Source organism: Sinohyriopsis cumingii, chromosome 17 (genome assembly GCF_028554795.1).
Source record: "Sinohyriopsis cumingii isolate HCF-2022 chromosome 17, ASM2855479v2, whole genome shotgun sequence".
NCBI classification, from domain to species: Eukaryota; Metazoa; Mollusca; class Bivalvia; order Unionida; family Unionidae; genus Sinohyriopsis; species Sinohyriopsis cumingii.
Genome location: NC_142977.1, coordinates 98,767,529 through 98,789,322, shown reverse-complemented (window position 1 = coordinate 98,789,322; position 21,794 = coordinate 98,767,529). Strand labels below are relative to the sequence as shown.

Sequence of the window (21,794 nt, the reverse complement as noted above, 5' to 3'; positions counted from 1 at the left end):
TCACCTTTAAGATGTGAGGTTTAGATTTCTAGAAGCACTTATAGTAGAAATCAAAACAAGTCGACCCTTTCCCGAGGTTATCACGTGTTCATCAACTAGTTTATTTCTCCTTCCCGTAATTGTACTTTCACAAGTTACCATGCGTCGTGGTAGCACGTCAGCGATTTGTTGATACACACATTGTCTTGTTATATCAAGTTGTTCATCCACGTATGTTTGTTGTGTTGTTATTGTAACCTTAGCATCAAAATAGTCTTTGATATGAGCAACCAACACACCGCTGTCTCTGATTCCACCATATTCAGTGAACTCAGCCAGGTTTTATTATTGGAAAGTTTCACCTTTCAGCTTGACAATAATATCATGAATGTCTATATTTGACGTTTTCAGTTTGTCAATGTGAACACCAGGTTACCCTGGTCAACGCAAACAACCAATCTGCTAAACATAGGCAAATCCACTTTAGTGGCAAATAGGCTCAGATCCACATCAGCACCGTGTCGTCGGGGAGAGTAACGTTCGTAAATGTTAATAGACATGTTATATAATGTTAAACATACCCTATATGAAGTCAATAAGTGCTTGCTGTTTTATCGAATGCTCAAGAGCATGTAACGCTTTAACGACAAGACAACCGCATACGGGACCCTCCAACTGAGTTTGTACTGGCATAGTGGAATAGAACAGCGGCAGACGCATCTGTCGTACACATTCACCGTGCTTGGATAAATAATTAACTTCAACTGCCGGTACAGGTACAAACGAGTCAAAATACAAACGGTATTGAGGAGTTACCACCTATGCGACCCAATCAGTTCCAGGTCCTGTTGTCAAATTTAGATTTTCGATGCCAGTTTCAAATGTGCGTAGCACCATCGACTCAAGTTCATTTAGCATAAAATCACCACGAAAATATTTTATTGCTTTTGCAGTCTCGAGTAAATTAAGATTGGTCAACTGCTTCATCTTTTGCAAACGGGCAATCAAAGAGCGTTGCCCGAGGGTAATCGACGACTCGTGCCTGGTAATCGATGGCTTTTTACTTTTTTATACGACCACGAGAGGTGCCGCCTCTGCCTGCGTGCCATTCCTGACGCAATTCCGACTGCCCCTAACACTACAGCTTATGCAACTGCTGAAGTCACTGCTGCCAACAATACTAGAATAGACGAAAGAAATGGAAATATTCCACCGGTCTTTTGCATTTTGGGCACCCCTGGCTTGGATATTTTAATGTTACTGAGGTTTTAAAGTGTTTGTCCCCATTAAGCTGAGCAAGCTGTATTTGGCTCAACCATACGGGAACTTTCCAATACATTTTGCTTGAGAAAGATTCAGTCTTACCCCACAATTGTTCTTGACTGCATTTGTTATTTTTCCCAGCTGATTTTCACTAAGGATGACCTTCACGTTCGTGATATGACATTAATATTAAAACACGTCACAGGTTTAATTATGAATTATCCATAGGTGCCTCGATAACCCTCATTCAGCCCCCAGCACCACCATCCCCAACAACCATAACAATAGAGTATTATTGGAAAGTATCAAACATAATATCGATGACCAGCAGTGCCAGCCGCACTTACCCATGCATGACAATACATGTTGACAACGGATTGCCTGAACAACTCCAAGTGTTCCAATGAAAAGTAATAAATCGGGTACAACATACAAAAGCCTTGTTGGGAAATTTGTAGACCGGTGTCGATGTTTTGATGCTTGTCCATGTACGACCACATATTATGATAGGCAATACTAGGAGTGGCTTCTGCATAGTTAAGCCGCAATTCTTCTGAGCGTTCCTTATGACCGTTTACCCGCAAAGAAACTTCAGTCACTTCTAAGTTGTCAAATATTATCTTACTATGGTTTTTTGCAAGAAATTACTCAGCCGCTTCAGTAGCGATAGCAGATGCGATACGACGACGGTTTTGTTCGTACACGTCTAATACCGCAAGAATGTCAGCTTCTCTTGCATCCCTTGGTATATGGATATATTATGCGCACGTGCAAATTGTTTTAGTTGTACCGTTGTTTTAATTTTAGTCGGTGCTGTTATTGTTACTGTTGCTGCTGCTGCGATGGTAAAAATGGTGGTGGTGGTGGATACAGTGTTATTACGTGTCTCATTAATTCAAGTCTGTCAGCTTTTCTCATACGACTTGGTATATATATTCCATGCTTTTGTGCGAGCTGTTTGAGCGGAGGGAGAGTAGGCATGCTTTTACTAGCAGGAAAGGTGTCTCTAATTAAAAAGTATGTAAATGACTCGTTTAATTTTTGTATTTTTTTCTGAATCAGAAACTGCATTCGCTTCAATCCTAGTGAATTATTTTATTTATTTCTGTTTTACTGTTTTATTTTGTTTTGGGTTTCATTTTGAGGAATAATAATTCTGCCTACTATTATCAAGCATTCTCTAATAGAATCCAGGAATAGCACTTTCCGTTCTGTCAGGTGTATATTAATAATTCTCTATAATTAATCCTATATAGCTTGATTTCTTTTTAGATAGATGAGAATTAATTACTAGGTCGTAATGCGAGTGTGTCTGCTACACACGAGTGCATATAATACCGATTAAGTAGCATCATTTTTTGGTGATGTGTGATGGAATATAGGCCGGTGTGTCCAGGCAAGGCGATCGGTGCCGTTTACCCGCAGACCTGGGTTCAAACCTCCGTAGAGTACGAATAAAAATAATTCTAACCCGTATGATATTATTATTTGTATTAAATATTAATTTTGCTTACTATTATCAAGTATTCTCTTATAGAATCAAGGGATAGCACTTCCCTTTCTGTCTGGTGTATGTGTGTGTGTGTGTGTATATATATATATATATATATATATATATATATATATATATATATATATATATATATATATATATATGTGTGTGTGTGTGTGTGTGTGTGTGTGTGTGTGTGTGTGTGTCTTTACTTGCCAGATCTTAGTACCAGACTTGTCTACCGTCCAGACTTTAGTACCGTAAATGTATATCATCTGGGACTTGGTACTGGACAATCTATCTACTTGATATCCGAACCACTATCCTTAGCATGAGACATAATTACTTCCCTGATCTTACGACATGACATATTTAACTCGCTAGCTTCAATCCATGAAATATTTTCTTCACTGACCGTGGCACTGGATATATCTACCGGCTAGGACTTAGCACCATAAATATTTACCTGCATAATCTTAGCACCAGACATATATACCTTATATGTCTGAACATCAGAAATACACACTGACAGATGTTAGTATATGATGTATATACTTCCATGACATCACTACTTAATAGCTCTAACTACATGGTCTTGTTGGTGTTGTTGTTGTTGTTGTGGGGTTTAATGCCATTTTTCAGCACACGATAGGCTATACATGGCGGCCAGTATTAATGGTAGGGGGAAGAATTCGGGTAAACCCCGGAAAGAACCACCGGGAATCTGTTTTGTGTCTTAGTTAGTCGTATAACTGATGTTTCGATAAAGGATCGTTAGTTGGGTTCAAAAACACCTGACACGTTAAGTTGTGTTATGTTGTGACCAGTTTGAGCTGAATTTTATTTTTCTTCAAATTATTGAATTCAAGTGATTGTTTTCCCTGGAAATACAAAAGTGCTCTGATAATTCTTGACAAAGAGATTCATTGGAATTTATACTGAATTCAAAACTGGAATATTTTCTGTGATTCAACAAGAGACTGTTGATACATCTGCACTTCGTAGGTTATTACAGACCTCAAAGCCTTCCATCTTGAATTTCATCATTATTTGAACTGAGATTTACTTAGAACTTTTTATTACTAGAACTTGTGATTTTAATTCATTAATTACAGTTTGGATATAATTTGCATATTGGATATAATATTTTTTGTGCTCATATTTCACCTTGTATTCTAGAGAAATAAATTATTTGTTAAATTTTACAAAGATTGTTGTCTTCCCTTTTATTTCTATTACTTATTTTAAGAGCATATACTCGTAGCAGTTGTGATTGATGGTTAAACAACTGTGTCCTATTTTTCCAGTGACTGGAGACAATTCAACTGCCGGGGCTTTAAAAACTAAATTATCATGTAACGTGCCTTGTTCAGTATTGATAGGGCCATTTTATGCTGTATGCGATTTCTTTACTGTCTTATCTGAAAGGAAAGCATATTCTTTTAAGGTCAAATAAACCATAGATTTTCAGCACTAATTGAATTTATTTTTCAATTATAAATTTCGCATTCATTAAAACTGGTCAGCAAGCAGAAATTTAGCAGAGTGTTTACTCGGTTTTGAATACTTTATTCCAAGTGGGGCCAGGTAGATAATAGAGGGGAATCCATTTATAACACTCTGATTGGTATCATGTGTAAGACGTTTCTGTATCTAAACATGGTAAATGGTGCATTTAGAACCAATGACCCTAGCATGTTATATCCAAACATTCATTATTATCAATAATGCTATAAAAGGGTTTCACTGTTTCATCCTTCAGATTTTCATCATAAGCTTCTCTCTCAAATATGTCTAAAGAATGTTTAAATTTAATTACATGTAGATAACTTTCATCATCATCGGACTTACAAATAAGAATAATTGGGGAAGATTCAGGGTATATTGTTACATTTGTTTCAGAAGCAGGCTGATATATAATCAAATAAGCAGGTAGATGATACATAATACAATAATGCATGAAAACAATATGTACATGTTTTTTTCTTCATATTACTCAAAACTTGGAAAATGGTAATCTGCTTTCACAATACATGTTTCTGGGATTATTTTTTGTGGGTAATTTACACCTTCATCTCTGATTTTCTATAGTTACAATTGAACTAAACTGTTAACTCTGCAAGTAACCTGTATGTAATGAAACCGATGTGTGCAGACAAAATTGGCTGCAGATGTTTGCAGGTTTTGATTAATAGGTGATATCATTCCTTAAACCGCCAATCAATATCATCATGGGCGAGGAGTCGGTTTATCGGCCTAATAGTAGTGATACATGCCAAAGTAGTAAATCTGTGGCGGAGGAACATCCGGCTTATAACATATTATGGGTCTTATTGTACGACGCCTTAGCAACCAATGAAAATATTTGAACTTTTAATGGTAATCCATTTATAGTCAAATGTGCGTGTCAGTGACAGAACGTGTTTTGTAACTGTTTTTGTTGTTTTGGCTTTCTCTGTATTATGATAGCAGCTTGTTCTTTAAAGGAACAAAATAACACATGGTATGAAAACAACCTGAGATTAAAATTTAAAAAAGCACTTAGGTCTTAGGCGAGGATTTTCCTTTCGGGAAGGGCAGACAACCTGCCTGGTATGTCATAGGCTTGCGAATACGTGGTGATCTCATTCCTCTTGTGACTCGCAAGTTACATATTACATTCAGTTCAATGCAGATTTTGGTTTTACATATTATAATAATTATAGAATAATTGTTCAATTATCATTTGAATCGTACCGACTATAAATAGATATTATCTTATCTTAAACAGTATTCTTCATCAATAATGGCGTTTAAAATAGCACAAGTCAGTGATCTATCCTCCAATTTTCTAAAACAAATTTTAGCAAACAAAAAAACAAACCTGTTAGAGCCCTTACCGAATTTTCAAGGTAGTCTCTGGAATGAACAAATTTAGAAATAAGCTTTCTTTCTTTCTTTTTTCTTTCTTTTTTTCTTTCTTTCTTTCTTTTTTCTTTCTTTTTTCTTTCTTTCTTTCTTTCTTTCTTTCTTTCTTTCTTTTTTAAATCCAATTAATGGCAACAAAGAAGGCAGCAAATCTGAGAACGCTTACATATGTTACGATGCATAAAGAAGCAACTTAAGTCATTTCATGTTTAAATATTTCAAAATTGGCGTGTGTAAATTCAGATATTATGAAAATCACAATTAATTCATAATATAATTTTTGTAAAACAAACTTTAAATAATTAAGAATTATATTAGTGATGAAATCATTGCACAGTTATCCTTCTGCTTTTTAAATTGTATTTAATTTTATTTTCTAAACAATAAACATACCAAAGAGTGTTTATTTGTTTGCTTGTTTGAAAATTGTCCAGGCTTTCTATAACTTGCGTTTGTTCGACATGAATATATTTTTTATATTTTTTTTTAAAGTTTGAAATCGAACTATTTGCAAAAATAGCTGGAAGAAATCGAGGAAATATGTTAATACATTTTAAAGCGGCTACTGAGGGTATTACACGTTTAAAAATTGAAATTTGGTGGTACATATTCGAATATCATAAAAGATATTACAATTAGTTTTATCAAAATGTTATTAATAAAGTAAAAATATATATTTCTCTTCATCAATAAATATAACTTTTGTCATTCTTTTGTTTTATTTAATGAACATTAGATTCAGTGAAATAATTTCTATTTTGTCAAAGAAAAAGTTCCAAACTAAGTGACACAAACCATAGATCTACATCTTTCCTTTCAAATCAGATTTGAAAAACTTAAAGTATTTGCAACAATTTTACAGAGTCCTAAATATTTCTGTAGACATTAGTCAACTGACGCTTCTCGTAAAGTCTCACATCTCGCGGGATAGTCAGAGCCGCCTATATAATCCTTTTGCTGTCCGCAATCATTCTGTTTTATTAGTTACCCAGTTATATTATTATTATTATTACTGGAACACATTTATTTCTGGAAAGAAAAATCTTAATTTTCCCAGTTAGAGAAAAATTGTTTTTTCCTGATCGTGTATTCGTAGAGCGATTTGCATTTTCGAGACTCAGATCCGCCATCTAGTCTAGAATACGTTATCTAGAGAGACTTCGTGTGAGTAAAACAAACTTACCGATTTTGATCGCTTATTCGAAACCCAGAGAAAGTGTACTCCTGTCGGATTGAATAAACAGTCATGTGATTTAAAAGACTTTTCTGATTGGGTCTCCAGAGGTCGCGTTTCCAACTTTGAATATGTGCCTTCGAACTTCGAACAGTTGTCTTGCCCGGTAGTTGACGCGAAATGGAAGTTTCGATTTCGCTTAACAGAGAACTCGTTTTTGTGTAATGGACAGCTCAGCTACTTGCGTTACAGCGATCATACAATTGAAAAGTATCTTCTGACTGGTTCTGCCTAGTTCCGGTAAATGAGGTCACGATGCGTTCCCGCTTTGTTCCCCTTAACAATAAAATGAGTCAGTAAGATACAAAGAAAGGAAGGAAGCAACGGAAAGAAGGACCGGAGTGTTCTTCAGATAGCCAGCTAGTATATATGGATGCATGCATGCATGAATGTATGTATGTATGCATGCACGCACGCACGCGCGCGCGCGCACGCACGCACGCATGCATGTCTGTATGTATGTATGTATGTATGTATGTATGTGTGTGTGTGTGTATGTATGGATGGATGGATGGATGGTTGGATGGATGTATCAAATCTATGTATTTATGTGTTATGTGTGTATGCGAGTGGTTTGGTTTGGTGTTCAATGGCACAGTAACGCAAGTAGGCTATTTAGTGTCAAGGCGATTGGAGTAAATTGCATTGTCTTAGGACTCGCCACGTTAGCTGGTCCTGGCTACTCCGATGGTAGGATTCGAACCCGCAGCCTGTCGGTCGTAACTTTTGCACACCCACCACAATACCACCGCATCTGTCTCCATTAATCTCCTCTGATGACATGCGGAAGAGCGCATTGAGTCCATTCTATATTCTCGAGTCCGTTGGGTTATGTATGTATATATGTATGTATGTATCTATCTACGTATGTATGTATGTATGTATGTATGTATGTATGTATGTATGTATGTATGTATAATTCGCATTGTTTGTTAAGTTTTTTATCATTACGTGTTTTGTATAATTGTTATTTGTAACTGACCTTGTCTAAAATTAAGTTCATTGTGTGCCTGACTTGGGTCATTCATTTTTGGTAAACAACATGATACATAGCAAAAATTTCCTTTATGAGTGTGGATTAAATATTCAGATCATTATTAATATAAACACAATGTATCTTAGTTGATTCTGGGACATTGGAATTGCCCCATGGAATAACCTGATCAACCTGATAATTATCATGTCTTTTATTATAACTTCAGTAATATATTTGACCATGTTGACAGCTTAGAATTATTGTGATTCATCAAAAGACTGTTGGCACATCTCCACGTCACAGGCCACTACAGGTACATCTACACATTCAGAGTTTAAGTACATTTGAACATCACTGGAATTTTATTAGAACATTGTTCATTAGTACTGGTGATATAACTTTTGGACTATTTGGGATTTAATTCACAATACTGTAAATACTTTTTAAATTTCGCTTAAAAGGAGAACTCGATGTTGTGAAATGGAGAGCTCAACTACATGGGTTACAGCGATCATGCGATTGAAAAGTATCTTCTGACTGGTTTTCTCGGGGTCGCGTAAATGAAGTCACGATGAGTTCCCGCTTTATGGCCCGACTGTCTTGCCAGGGCCTGCTAAAAATAAGTGAATGAACAGACTAACAATACAGGAAGCGGTGACATAATCTTTCTGTACTTATAAGGTAATTTTTACAAGCATTGTATACTCCTAATAATACAGCGTTATATTAAAATTGAGCAATATTTTGTGAATTTCATTCCCAGTAATTGGATCATCGAAATAAAAGATGTATATTGATTAACTTTGAAAACATAGAACTCTTCCAAATCTTCCCTTCCAAAACAACGCCCTAAACCGCGCTTTTGGTCAGCGAAATAACGTGATAGCCTGTGTTATCAATGAGTAATGGATATTGCGAAATTCGTCTCTTAATAAATATAAATAATTAATATATGCATTTAAATTCTATTCTTTAAATTATTACTAGAATTCCGTGTTTTGGCAAGCAATTAATGTAATTATTTTTGCTGACTTTTGGTGTGCTATAGGTACAGCCATCTAAGTAAATTGTACATATTATTGCTGTCGATTAAAAGACGGAAGGAAAGAATTTGATACAAGCCCAACTTGCAGTCATACATATACCCCAAATTATTGGTTCAAACGTATTTCATAACATTGCATATGAAAGTGATGTGTTTCCCACGTTACAAGGAACGTCAGAGAGACAATATAAAAATCCGATTCAACCGTCAGTTACTGTCAGTAAGTCCCTGAGAATATCGAAAATCCAACAGTATACATGAATGAGACCCTCGATAACCAGTTAAATACAGAAAACTTATCGATTTCTAATACAAAAGAGGATCAAAGTGGTAAACTTCCACCTGCAGTGAAAAGTTTGTTCACTACTCAGAAGGAAAGCGAATTAAGGGGCTATGTAAATGCTGTGGAAGTTGTCAAATCTAAACTAGGGTTCATGAGACTTGACTTTGACGTGTGAAATATATATTGAAATACTATGAAACAACCGCAACAAAAGATGTTGCGCATACAGAAAAGGGCTGTTTTTTAAAAACAGAATGAAAGGGTTGAAAAAGCAAAAGCTTAAGTAGTTGACATCTAGCATAGTTGGGTAGCAATTTCAGAGAAAATATTTGGACAAGTCAATTCCATAGTGATTAGGTGAAAAGTTGAAAGAACAGTTCGAACAAAAAAGGTGTAACAACAGCAGCAATTGTTAAAGGTATTGCAATGGCTATATCAACGGTTGTTCCATCCATTCCAAATTTGGTAAGAAGGAACGTTTTCCTACTTGCTCCCCTCCTCCACCTCTAAATCCTACAATGCTCTCTCTCTCTCCTCATATACCGTCAGTTTCTGCTACTCCACCTACACACCCACCTTCTCCCCCACCTATTCCCATAGCTCTGACTGCTTCAGGTGAGTCATAATAAAATATGGCTAATAAAATTTAAACGACCGTTTATCTGGGTTAGGCAAACAAAGTATAAACAACATTACCTGTTATTACTGATATTATGATAGACTGCTTGCTTTGAAGTACAAACAAAACTTGTTTCTTTTCTCGCTGAACACTTTGTGTTACTTATCCTGATATTAGTATGTTTTTTACTTGCAATTTTAAGCAAAGAGGTAAACTTAGAGAGTTCAGAAATTCAGAGGTTAGTCATTGCCGCAGGGAGAGACGAGTATCTGCGAAAGAACATAAAGTACATCATAACGCAAACCATGCAAGCACAATCAGCATCTTAATATTTATTTCGTGGTCGATGATGCTCTTAATATTTGTAAACCGGATTTCGTCTATACGAATAATTTGCGTTCGTGTTTCACAACTTCGTAATCAGACTTAGCTCTGCGCCAGTATCATGTGTCGTTTGAACTGCCCAGGATATAATAGAATTAGCAGACCTGACAGTAGAACCATCGTGATTATAACCCTTCTTCTCTATATAACCTTTAACCCATTTTGTCTTCATTTTGACCTTTATTGCTTCATGTCTTGATGTTGCAGGTTGTTTTTCAGATTAGTATTTGTTGTTGGCGATAGCATATTTTTATTTATGACAACTATTCCGCCTCTGATCCCTGCTCGATGAAGCAGAACATATTTGGGTCTGTTAATAATTCCAATTGTATTTTTGCTATATTACAGTAATGCGTCATGGTGACGAATAATACCAAGCTGGGTCAAGTCTATAGTTATCAGCGCTGATATCTCTGAAATTTCGAATATATCTGCGAGCAATAATACATCTGTAATAAGATACAAGTCATGATAATCACCGAAGATTTTACAGTCGACTGAGTCCCAGATCAATTTAGCATAAGCATAATCATTGCTGACACTCTCAAACTATCATCATCATCATCATCATCATCATCATCATCAGTCCCGTAGTCTGGTAGACCGTTGGGGCACCGCACAAGACCGAACTACCAGCTTCCTCTATTCCTCTCGATTTTCCGTCTTTCTCAGTGAGTCGCGCAATGTCAAGTCTGTCCACTCTCGAATGTTATCTTCCCATCTCTTTCTTTGTCTGCCTCTCTTTCTTCTTCCTTGTACAGTGCCTTGCAGGATTGTCTTGGCAAGTCCTAATGATCGTGAGACATGCCCATACCACTGCATTTTACCTTATTTCACTGTGATCAGAAGGTCATCGCGAGGCCCAATGGCTTGTCTTATCCTTTGCCGTATTTCTTCATTGGTGACATGGTCTTTGTATGTGACGCCGAGGATCTTTCAGAAATATCTTATATCTGTGGCCTGTATCCTTTTCTGTAAGTCAGCTGTTATGGTCCATGATTCACGGGCGTAAAGAAATATGGAGATCACCACTGAGTGCAATGGGCAAGTCATCCAGATTTGCATGGGAAGGTAGACGCTCCCGCCCTCCACGAGTCTTCCAGCTATGGATAAATAGTGTGATGTTAACACGTCATCACTGGGCGGAAAATCTTCCGAGATGAAGTCAACGGCCAAGCGGAAAGGCTGCCAAACAGCTCAACGGCTACGTGTTCGTGACCAAGGCGAGCCACCAAGTTGGAGGAAAGCAGCTGTGGTCAGGCCTGGAGAGAGCTGGGCTCCGCCAGGCGGCAGCTGCCATAGACACACCACATTACATCTCAAGATTTAACCGAGAATAAAACTTATCTTTGTCAGGTAAACATGTTTCATCAAATCTGCTCCTATCATCAAGGTACTCATAGGGAAATATACCTTTTCGTGTCAGTACACTTGATTTTTAACCGAAATGCTCTGTCAAATTATCAAACATACCACAGCCTTTTACTAGCTCATCCAATAACGCTGCCATAAACTGCAAACTATCAATAAATCTTAACTTTCCGAGTGTCACTGACATATATTTTTCAGTGTTATTAGGAATACATTTTATTTTATCGTTGTTGTTAATTTTCAGGCGGTTTATTATAACCCTGTTGCCAAACGCCTCAACGATAATATGAGAATCGTTACCACGAAAATTGTGAAAGACAATAGGAACAAATCTGGTACAGTATATTTTAAATCACATTTGTAATATGACAGTGATCTTTTTACACGGTCCTGAGGCGCAAGCTCCTGCTCGAAAATATGACACATTTCTACTGCAGCAAAATCAGCTTCTTGTTTTATTGTCAGCGGTTTGTTTGTTGTTGTCTTAGCGAGTAACATTCTGATGACATCAGCTTCATTGGTTCGTTTTTCAGAAACCAAACAGCAGGATTCGCTCCACGATAAACTGGTCTTGATTTTGGTAAACTTTTATCAACCGCACATACAGTTTTGTATGTTACTCCACAAGGAATATGTTCTTGAATTTTTCTTGTCGAAGATTTATCAGGGCTATTTTTCTACTCTTAGCACTTGAAGTAAAATAGACTCAAAATCTGTGTAAATAACAAAAGGCACTTTCATTTTGTGTTTGTAATTTGTAAACTATACTATAATTTCATCTTCGCCTGGCATAGATATTCGCTGTGCGTCAGAGTAATTCTCGAGATGTCGATCAAGTACTTGCTAAGCCTTGCAGCTGTACAAACAACTGATACAGAAATATTTATTTTCTTTATGCCTGTTGTACTGATCTCCAACTAGCTCGATAAAGGTTTTATTAATTGTATAAAACAATACATTTTACGTTGCTTGTGATGATCGATCGATGCTGTATCTGGGATATATATTTTGTGATTTTCATCGACACCACACACATTAATACTTCCTTTTAACAGGAGATGTTTTGTTTTTCAAATTTTTGAATTTGATTCTCAGCAATAGGAAAGTCAATCTTACTAAAGTTTAGATTGTTAACATGACAAATATAATTCAATACTCGACAAGAATGACCTCGTGCTGGAAATAACTCTGATAATATAGCCCACTGAAAGCACTTGTCTGTATTTTTTATATTTACACAACATTTTGAGTTGTTTATTTTAGTTAGCAGCTCGACATATGAGCTACGTCGCAGTGGATTATATTTCTTAGCAGAAAATAGTATTTCTGTTATTTTATCAAATCTCAAACCTGATCCTGATGCTGTGTACTCATCGATTTTTTTCCATATTTCCTGAAATATTTAATCGGACAACGACATCAAATCTGTCCCAGATAAAATTCGACGAGAACTTAATGTGACATAAGCATCAGTGAATTCCTCGTGTTGTTATTGAGACGCAGGCTGCCGTGATTCTTGAATCCCCAAAGAGATATTTAGCTTAGAAAACTGGCATGAAACGGAACCATAATCTTTAGACCATTGTGCGCGGCAAGCTCAAATTTAATTGCTGACAGAAGTAATGATACATGTTTCTGGCAAAGAAATTTGATTAAAAGAAAATAAAATTTAAAGCAAATTCATTTGAAATTATTTTTAGATTGATATCTTTTTGTGGATAATAATCTCTTTGCGATATCAGCAAGTTTTAATATCGCTATACTTATAGCGTTATATTTCTCCAATTAAGTGTGATATGAAATATCTCAATTAGATATTAGAAAAACAATAAAATAATTACACAAAATGTGTATCAGCCTATTATCTTGAACGACCTACCAAGGTGCCAGGAAATATTCTGGGTTCATCTTAGATATAACCTCTTTGCTGGCAACGAGCTTGATGTTGTGATAAACATTCGAACAAAAAATCTATCGGAATTTTAACTCCGGCTGGTTATACAATTCGAGTGAAATGTGAAGATAATGCAGAGCATAAAAAATATTTTTACACTAGTATATCTGGACACTTTTTAACAATGATATGCCAACGGGGATGCAAGTTTTTCATGGCAATGGCAGTGTAATAGTCATTAATATCGCCAACTTGAGTTTACAGGATCAGTTGCAACCACATCCATTTTTTTAATTTGTATGAGGCTAGCAAAAAAGAATTATCAGAAATATTAAAACAAAAAAGTTGTTGGAAATATTGATAATCATGGTTACTTGAACGTGATGATTCGAGGAACTAATGCTAATCAAATTTGTAATGAATTGCATAGATTTGTTTATGAAGTGTTTCATGGCTTGATTCATAGTGGCTTAGTTGTAGATCATGGAAACGGAATTAAAACTGATAACAAACTTGAGAATATTGATCTTATAACAAAGAAAGAAAATGTTATGCATGGAAGAGGCCGATTCATTCTTAGACATCCTGCCAGACCTGTTATAGCAATTGACTCTACTACAGGTGAAAAAGTACTATTCACATCAGTATATGCAACATCAAAATATTTTAGTATTCATCCAAGATCAACCAAATTTGTCGCTGATGTCACTACCAAATCTGCTCAAAAACAAGCGGAGATAGAATTGTCTTTCATTATTAATCACCTGCTATTTAAAATATTTGCCACTTCACTATTCGGCAGACAACTGTCGAATTTGTTTAAAGTTTACTTATCGCATTCGACTACGATCTTGCCGTATCGATCTTAACATTGCTGAGCGTGATCAGATCATTTTTTTCTCATTCTACTATAATGTTGCTATCGCCGCGTATAGCTGATAAGAATTCACCACACTATCTTAATAATCAGCACAAAATTGAATTAGTTTATTCATAGATATATCCTAAGAAAGTTTCTGAAATCTTCCCTCGTCAAACAACAGTGGTCCCATTTCATAACAGTATCCCTGTCATATCGAACAAATATATTTTGGTATTTCTCAAGTTCTGACACCCCAGAATATGTCAGTATTAAGCTAAACGCCGAGTAAGGATTAGATGATGATGATGATGATGTTCGTCCATCGGTGTCGATGACGACCATTTAATGTCATCGATTCACTTGGGGGTGGGTCCGGAGATGGCTGATCAGTCCGAACCGGACCCGGAAGAGTCTGCTGCAGTGGGGACATGGATGTGCAAGTTGCTGGCCGGGAGATGCGGAACTGCTGTTCCTGGATTTGCGCAGATGACGTTTTTCAGCTGCGTCCACCAGTCTTTTCTGCTCAAAGGCCTCCGCACCAGGTTGACCTGACTGCACCAAGCACATCGGTTAGCAGCGACACTCTCCCAGCTATCAGGATCAATGCCTAGGTTCTTCAGCGAAGCCTTGAGGGTGTCCTTGTACCTCTTTTTTTTTGACCATCGTGAGATCTTTTGCCTTGTTGTAGCTCTCTATAAAGGACCTTCTTAGGTAGGCGTTCTACCGGCATGCTGACAACATGACCAGCCCATCGGAGTTGTGCCTTGTACAGCATGGTGTGGATGCTTGTCATGCCGGCCTTAGTGAGCACCTCTGTGTTTGGTACCTTGTCCTGCAATCTGATTTTCAATAGTTTCCTCAGGGAGCCCATATGGAAGTGGTTAAGTTTTTTAACATGGCGGGTATACCCAGTCCGTGTCTCGCAAGCATAGAGGAGGGTGCGGAGAACAACCGCTGCGTAGACTTTGAGTTTGGTGGCAAGCTTGATGAATTTCCTATCCCAGACATTTGAGCGGAGTCTACCAAATGCTATGCTGGCTTTGGCTTGGCAATCCTAGTGCTGACCTCATCGTCTATGTGGACTGCTTGTGAGAGGGTGCTGCCGAGGTATGTGAACCGGTCAACATTTTTGAGCTTATGGCCATTGACAATGATGGAGGGTTCCTGGTAATTTTCTCCAGGAGCTGGCTGATGCAGAACCTCGGTCTTGCTGATAGAGATGGTGAGTCCGAAGTTGGGGCACGCTGTGGAAAAAAGGTCCATGCTCTGTTGCATGCCTGCCTCCGTGCTGGAGTTGAGGGCACAGTCATCTGCAAACAACAGGTCGCGAATGTTCTCAACTTGGACTTTGGTTTTGGCTTGAAGCCTCCTCAGGTTGAACAACTTCCTATCCAGACGGTATCGGAGACCTACTACAACATCGCTGTCCTTGAAAGCATCCATCAACATTGTGGAGAACATGAGGCTGAAGAGAGTGGGGGCTAAGACGCATCCATGAATCACACCATTCGTAACTGCAAAGGGTTTGGAATAGTTACCCTTGGTATTTCTCAATATACAAGGATCATATACAACTAGTATGTTTGCATACTTTGTTTCCTGTTTTTTTTATTGCTTATCAATATCTTGACAGCGTCGAGTAGCGGGTTCATATTTAAGATTTTAGCTCTGACGTTGCTTATTTCATCTCTGACATTTTATCAAAGTAATGAGATAAAAGTCTTATAAATAGAATGTCTCTGATGAAAATGTTGTCAAATCTTTACTCTGATCTCGATCGTGAAACTGTATAGAATAAACCCTCTGAGTGCAAGCACTCCGAGTGTGAATTACAACAGGATTATAAGAGTCCAAAAAGTGTTTACTGTCAAGATTAAAAGCATCTCGAGTTTGATCTAGAAACATATCAGTTTCCTGTCGTCGAGGATACATTTGCGGATGAAGCAGGTATAGTAGCAGAAGATGAACAAGTTTACGTCGCAGAGCAATCATGGGACAATGTGAAATATGATCTAACTAAAAAGATTTAAAAAAAGTTTAATCTTACTATCTCTGAGCGTCACATATTCTGGGAGAGGTTAAAGCCGGTCATGAATCGTAGACAGATAGAAGTTTATTCTCGTCAAAAGAAATATAAAATTTGATTTTCTGTTTGTTAAGATTTTTAACCGGATTTAACAACAACGCGAAGAGAATATTTAATATCATTGTGCAGGCCAGTGAAATGTAGGTCTGTCTTTTGAAATACGAAAAGATTTAATGTGACTGGATCGCTGGCGATTTGATCAAATAAATTTGATTTCACTAGTTGGTATCCAACTATTAAAACTGTCGCTATGACCTCTCAATTTGACCAAACTTCGCTTATCCTTTCTTGCTAGTACTCGCTCGATGACAAATATATCTTGCTCTGTCCGCTGCAGCTCCTGTTCGTAGAAACTTCCAGTAATTTCTTCTTCTATTCGATCTTTCAGCTTATACGTAACAGGTATTGTTGTTCAAATTTTATCCACAACAAATACTTCCCTTGACCAATTTGGGGTAAATCCTCTTTCGTTTGTTTTCTTTACTAACGAAATTCGAACCCGATCGCCTATATTAAACTTGTGTCTTTGGTACTTATTCTCATTCATCAGTATTAGGTTATGAACTGCTTCGTTGGGCGACATTTCAAGTGTTTTATGTTTAGTGTTATTGTGATCCGCTAAATCTTTGGCAGATCATCAACATACCTGTTAGTGTTTTTAGCTGTGAGTTGGTTATAGGTCTGTTCTTTTGACGTGCGATTGAAGCGTTCGACAATAACACTTTTCCTTCATTTACAGTGCCTTACTTGATGATATTGTTCTCCGTTAGACACTGCTAGAATTGCTTATTAAAAAAATCCGCCCCGTAACATCACTCGGAGACAGACCAAACGAATCAGTGTAGTTGTTGTTGTAAAGTTCTACCCGATGCGTACCAGATCTATCCTTAAAATTTTGAAAATTAATAACACAGTTAGTTTCAGCTGATGGCAGAGAGCGAAGTGATAACTCATCTTTAGAAAACACTCCTTGAAATCCGCTGACATCTTTAAGTTTATCTAAAATCTCAAAGTTGCTCAGCGGCGGGTTCTATGTAGTATCAGGCCTTTCCCACGTCCTATCCCCAACAGATTGGGAAGTAAACTTCCCGCTATTCCGGCTAGCAGTGAACCGATGAATACACCTTGGACCGCTTTGCGGTTTGTCATTGAGCCGCATTGCTTCCTCTTTTATAGCTGTTTTACGTTTCCGAACACTTTATGTTTCAGGCATTTTTTATTACTGTTATTAGACAAAGGTGAAATGCTTCACAGTTTACACAAGTTGTTTGATACCGTCTCCATAAACAGCCTTTTTTGTCGCACCTTATATGGCACCTGACGCAGCAGCTATTCCTAATGTTCCTTCTACTGGCAATAATTTCGGTAGTAATGTTTTTGCAATTGTTGCTAGTGCAGGTCCCAGAAATCCTCCACGGATCGCTTGTGATCTGACCATTGCAGTAACTTGTGCTGCTGATAAATTTAAGATAATAGGTTTTTGCAGTCGGATTTTATTGATTTGTCTGTGTTAGCATCAGTTTTGTTGGCAGAACCCTTTGCATTCCATCCCTCTGCGTTCCGAAATTATCTTCAGCAAAACAGACTGTTGTTAAACAATAGCCTTAGTTAGTTTTTTAACTGGTCCCGCCGATAAGTTTATTTCGTGTATAATATATTTCATTATATTTTAGTTTCCTTTTGTTTGATACAATTGTACAGCCTGGATTGTAATTCTGCCTTTTGTTATAAAATCAATACATTCTTTCTTTTGTTTGATAAAATTGTACCGCTGGCTGTAAGTGCAGAGTACTTCAAGTTTAGAGCACCACACACCAAAGTGTTTACACTTGGAGATTCATTCTACCTTTTGTAGAATCATTTGAAATGAATCAATCTGATACAATTAATGCATATGCATAATAATTAACAGCTCCTGGAATCTCTCCTAATATCCGTATAACTTCTATTCAGAAGCTGATCCAATAGCTCGTTCTGAATGTTTTGATGCTTCAAAGTTAAATATCTGATAAAGAGTTCTAAACTCTTCGATTGAAATTTGAGGTCCGCTAACAGCATCCTGATATTTTTGCAGAATGTATGATATCAGTTATATGTAAGCTCGAGATAGGTTTCTAGCAGTTAATGTTGCAGCATTAGATGAGAAGTTGCATTCGATTTCTCGTTCGAGATACTGTTTATTCTGACAAATATTTGTCTGACATCTGGACTATCAAATACAGAATTGTTTTGTAGTTTATTATTACGTCGAGTTTGAAGCTGAAACACAATAAATATATGCCTTGGTAACTGTTCACTTGATGATGTTGTTATTCGCCTGGTGTTGTCGATCGAATTTGGTATGCGGTTTGATAAACTTTGTTCTGCATACAATACACCTTCTTTGTAAATGCTGTTAACATTGTCTCGCGTTATAATAATTTATCGATAGATGGAACGATTCGTGGCATCCACAGCGCTAGTCGTGAAATTACAAATGGTCGATCATCAACACCTGCAGTTTTCATCAGACAATCGTTATGATGTGCTCGATCCCACGAAAAACTTTACAAAATGCGAATATTGGACTTAGCGGAAGCATCATTGTTATTTGATTTGAGCTGTCTGTGAACTTTCTTCGTTTAGAATAACATATCCATTTTCAACCTTTTCTCAAAAACTACTAGACTAATTTCATTTAAACTTGGCTGGGACCATTCTGATAGTTTTGTACATCTGTCCATCTATCCACTACATTGATTAATGTTAGTGTTAACGTTTCTCAAGTACACTTAGCAACAGAGTCATATAAATACGTTATGTGAATACCTATGGATGCATGCTGAGCAACAGAGTTATATGAACAAGATACATGGATAATTATTGATGCACACTTAGCAAAAGAGTCATATTAACATTGTATGTTCATATATTTATGGATGCATGCTTACAATAGAGTCATATAAACTTGGTATGTGGATACGAATGGATGCAAGCTTAGCAAGAGTCGTATAACCTTGGTATGTGGATACGAATGGATGCATGCTTAGCAAGAGTCCTATAAACTTGGTATGTGGATACGAATGGATGCATGCAGTGCCAGTTTACAAAACTTTCCGGTGTTGCCATGCAGACCATAGGCAGGATCTCGTTTGTACAAATGGTGCTGCCAAACGATCAAAAATGGATGAAGATAAAATATATAAAGAAACTTTTAAAGGAAAACAAACTTTTACTGTCCAGCGTGTTTTAAATAAATATACAAATGATTGAAATATATACCAAATATTTATTCAAATTGTAGCAGTTTTAAAGACATGGGCAGCAATTAACCTTAAGCATTTGCATTGTTTTTCTGAGTTCTAAAATTCCCCATGATGGTTATAGTTGTGATGTCACTAAACCACTGATACAGAATATGGAGATAAAGGAATTATTTTTATGATAGGGATATCACCCATGGCCTTCTTGCACCCTAAAACCTTTTGCTTTTTACTATTGCATAATAACTATAAATAATTCATCATGTAAGTCTAAATTTTATCAATACAATCCAATTTATATCAGACTTAAACCCAACTTTTCTAATAACTATCAAAACGTCAAGTCACTTTCAATCAGATGTAATCTTGTCATATGGCTAAAATGGACGAAATAATTTCACAGGTATAGACAATTACCGCCTTCACAGATGAAGAGCTTGTAGAAAGTGTATTGAGGAAGTCATCAAGTGTAGAAAGGGAACAGAAAACAATATGCCTTACAAAAGTGCTAAGGAGCACATCTTTAGTAAATACTGAATATTCTATGCATTTGTTATTTTAAAGAAAAGCAGCTTATTTTCCTTGCAATGCTTTCGTATAAGCAATACAAATAATATGACGAACTAGCTAGATAAATACAGTACAAAAACCGGAATTTGTCATTTGATGTTATGTTCAGCTGTGAGGTAGATTTCCGCTTGGTTGACCCACTTTGTTAAGTTAGTAAAATAGCTATGTTTTTGTGAGAAAGAAGATATATACAAGTTAAGATATGTTGTTATGTTTCTTAGATGCTAAAGACTGATTGTTTTCATTCCCAGGATGATGTTGTTGGGAAAGGGATACGATCATCCAGCAAAACTCGGTAAGTATATGAAAATATTAAAACTTTGATTGATTTAAAAGTACTTTTGTTTACCGTTATACAGCTCTTTTATGAATATATTAAAATGTTGATTGATGTAAACGTTTTTTGTACTAGTCTGCAGCTCGTTTTAAGCATATAAAGCACCAACCCCAGTTCAGTATCCCCAGATCAATATTATGATTTGTAGGAGGAGAACCCAAATTTCAAACATCTGAAAAATTCCATAATTGAGACATACAGTGGAAGGAATAACGGCTCAGTTGTTAGCATTCCAGACTGTCACCCATTAGTGCCTGAATCCTGCTTAGACAAAGCCAGGTTGGCCACTGGGGTGTGTCCCTGGTCATAGCATTCCAGACTGTCAACCATTAGTGCCTGAATCCTTCTCAGACAAAGCCAGGTTGGCCACTGTTGAGTGTCCATTGGAATATCTGTTTACTTAAGTCTCCTTGACATGGTAGACTTTAATGTGTTAATATGATATTAGCCACTAAATAATTAAGTTAATCTTGGTAAAGTTATGAAAAAAATTTGCAGACTTAAGCTTTAGCTTGAATTATATGATCAAAGCAGTTCGACAATAACGAGCCTGATCTGGTTTTTTATACTCCTGTCTTATGACTGGATTATTTGACTGTAGCGTTTGTGATCTGGCCATTCTGCCAATTATTAACATTTACTTTTCTGGTCCATATGTTTATGGTAATTGGAGATATTTTCGTGCAACACTGGTCAAGTATATATCATGTATAATGGATGTGTCACTTACCATAGCCATACACCCGGCCTCATGCACAAGGTCAAGGCAATAGAAACGCAACTGTGACTTGTATCCTTGTCTGGAAGATAACTTTTCAAAATGAAGATATTGGAATGGAAATGATATACAACTGGCTAAAGTTTCATTAAAATATCTTAAGTGATTCAAAAGTTACCAGAGTTATACACAGGTTATTCTCAGGACAAAGATACAAGTTGCAGAATTATGGTCTCTTGCCATATCCTTCACCTTGACCTTGATACACAAGCTATGGCTGTGGTACTTTGACACATTGTTAATATATAATGTATAATTATTATAACATAGACAGTATGTTGCATACCATAGCGATGCCCAATGTGAGAAGGTCAAGGTCACAGCAAAGGAAAACTATAACTTATTTTTCTTGTATCGTTGCCTGGATTGGATATTTTAATCACATTTTTTCCTACCTCATGTGTTACATAACATGGCCAGACCTCATACAGCAACGTCAAAATCACATCAGGGGAAAATGCAATTCTGTACT

The 21,794-nt window shown here is 36.7% G+C and overlaps 1 protein-coding gene across 2 annotated transcripts in view; it reads right to left on the bottom strand.

The window, feature by feature from the left end:
* The window catches only part of LOC149779519 (fatty-acid amide hydrolase 1-like), a 173,301-nt gene extending 166,223 nt beyond the window's left edge, over nt 1-7,078 (bottom strand). The window contains exons 1-2 of one of the 2 annotated variants that reach the window (XM_089940235.1): nt 6,825-7,078; nt 5,614-5,632 (exon numbers count right to left, since the gene is read on the bottom strand). The gene's annotated coding sequence lies outside the window, so the exon portion shown is untranslated. The remainder of the gene's footprint in view (nt 1-5,613; nt 5,633-6,824) is intronic. The other variant, XM_089940234.1, reaches the window with a different exon arrangement.
* Between the last annotated feature and the right edge of the window lie 14,716 nt (nt 7,079-21,794).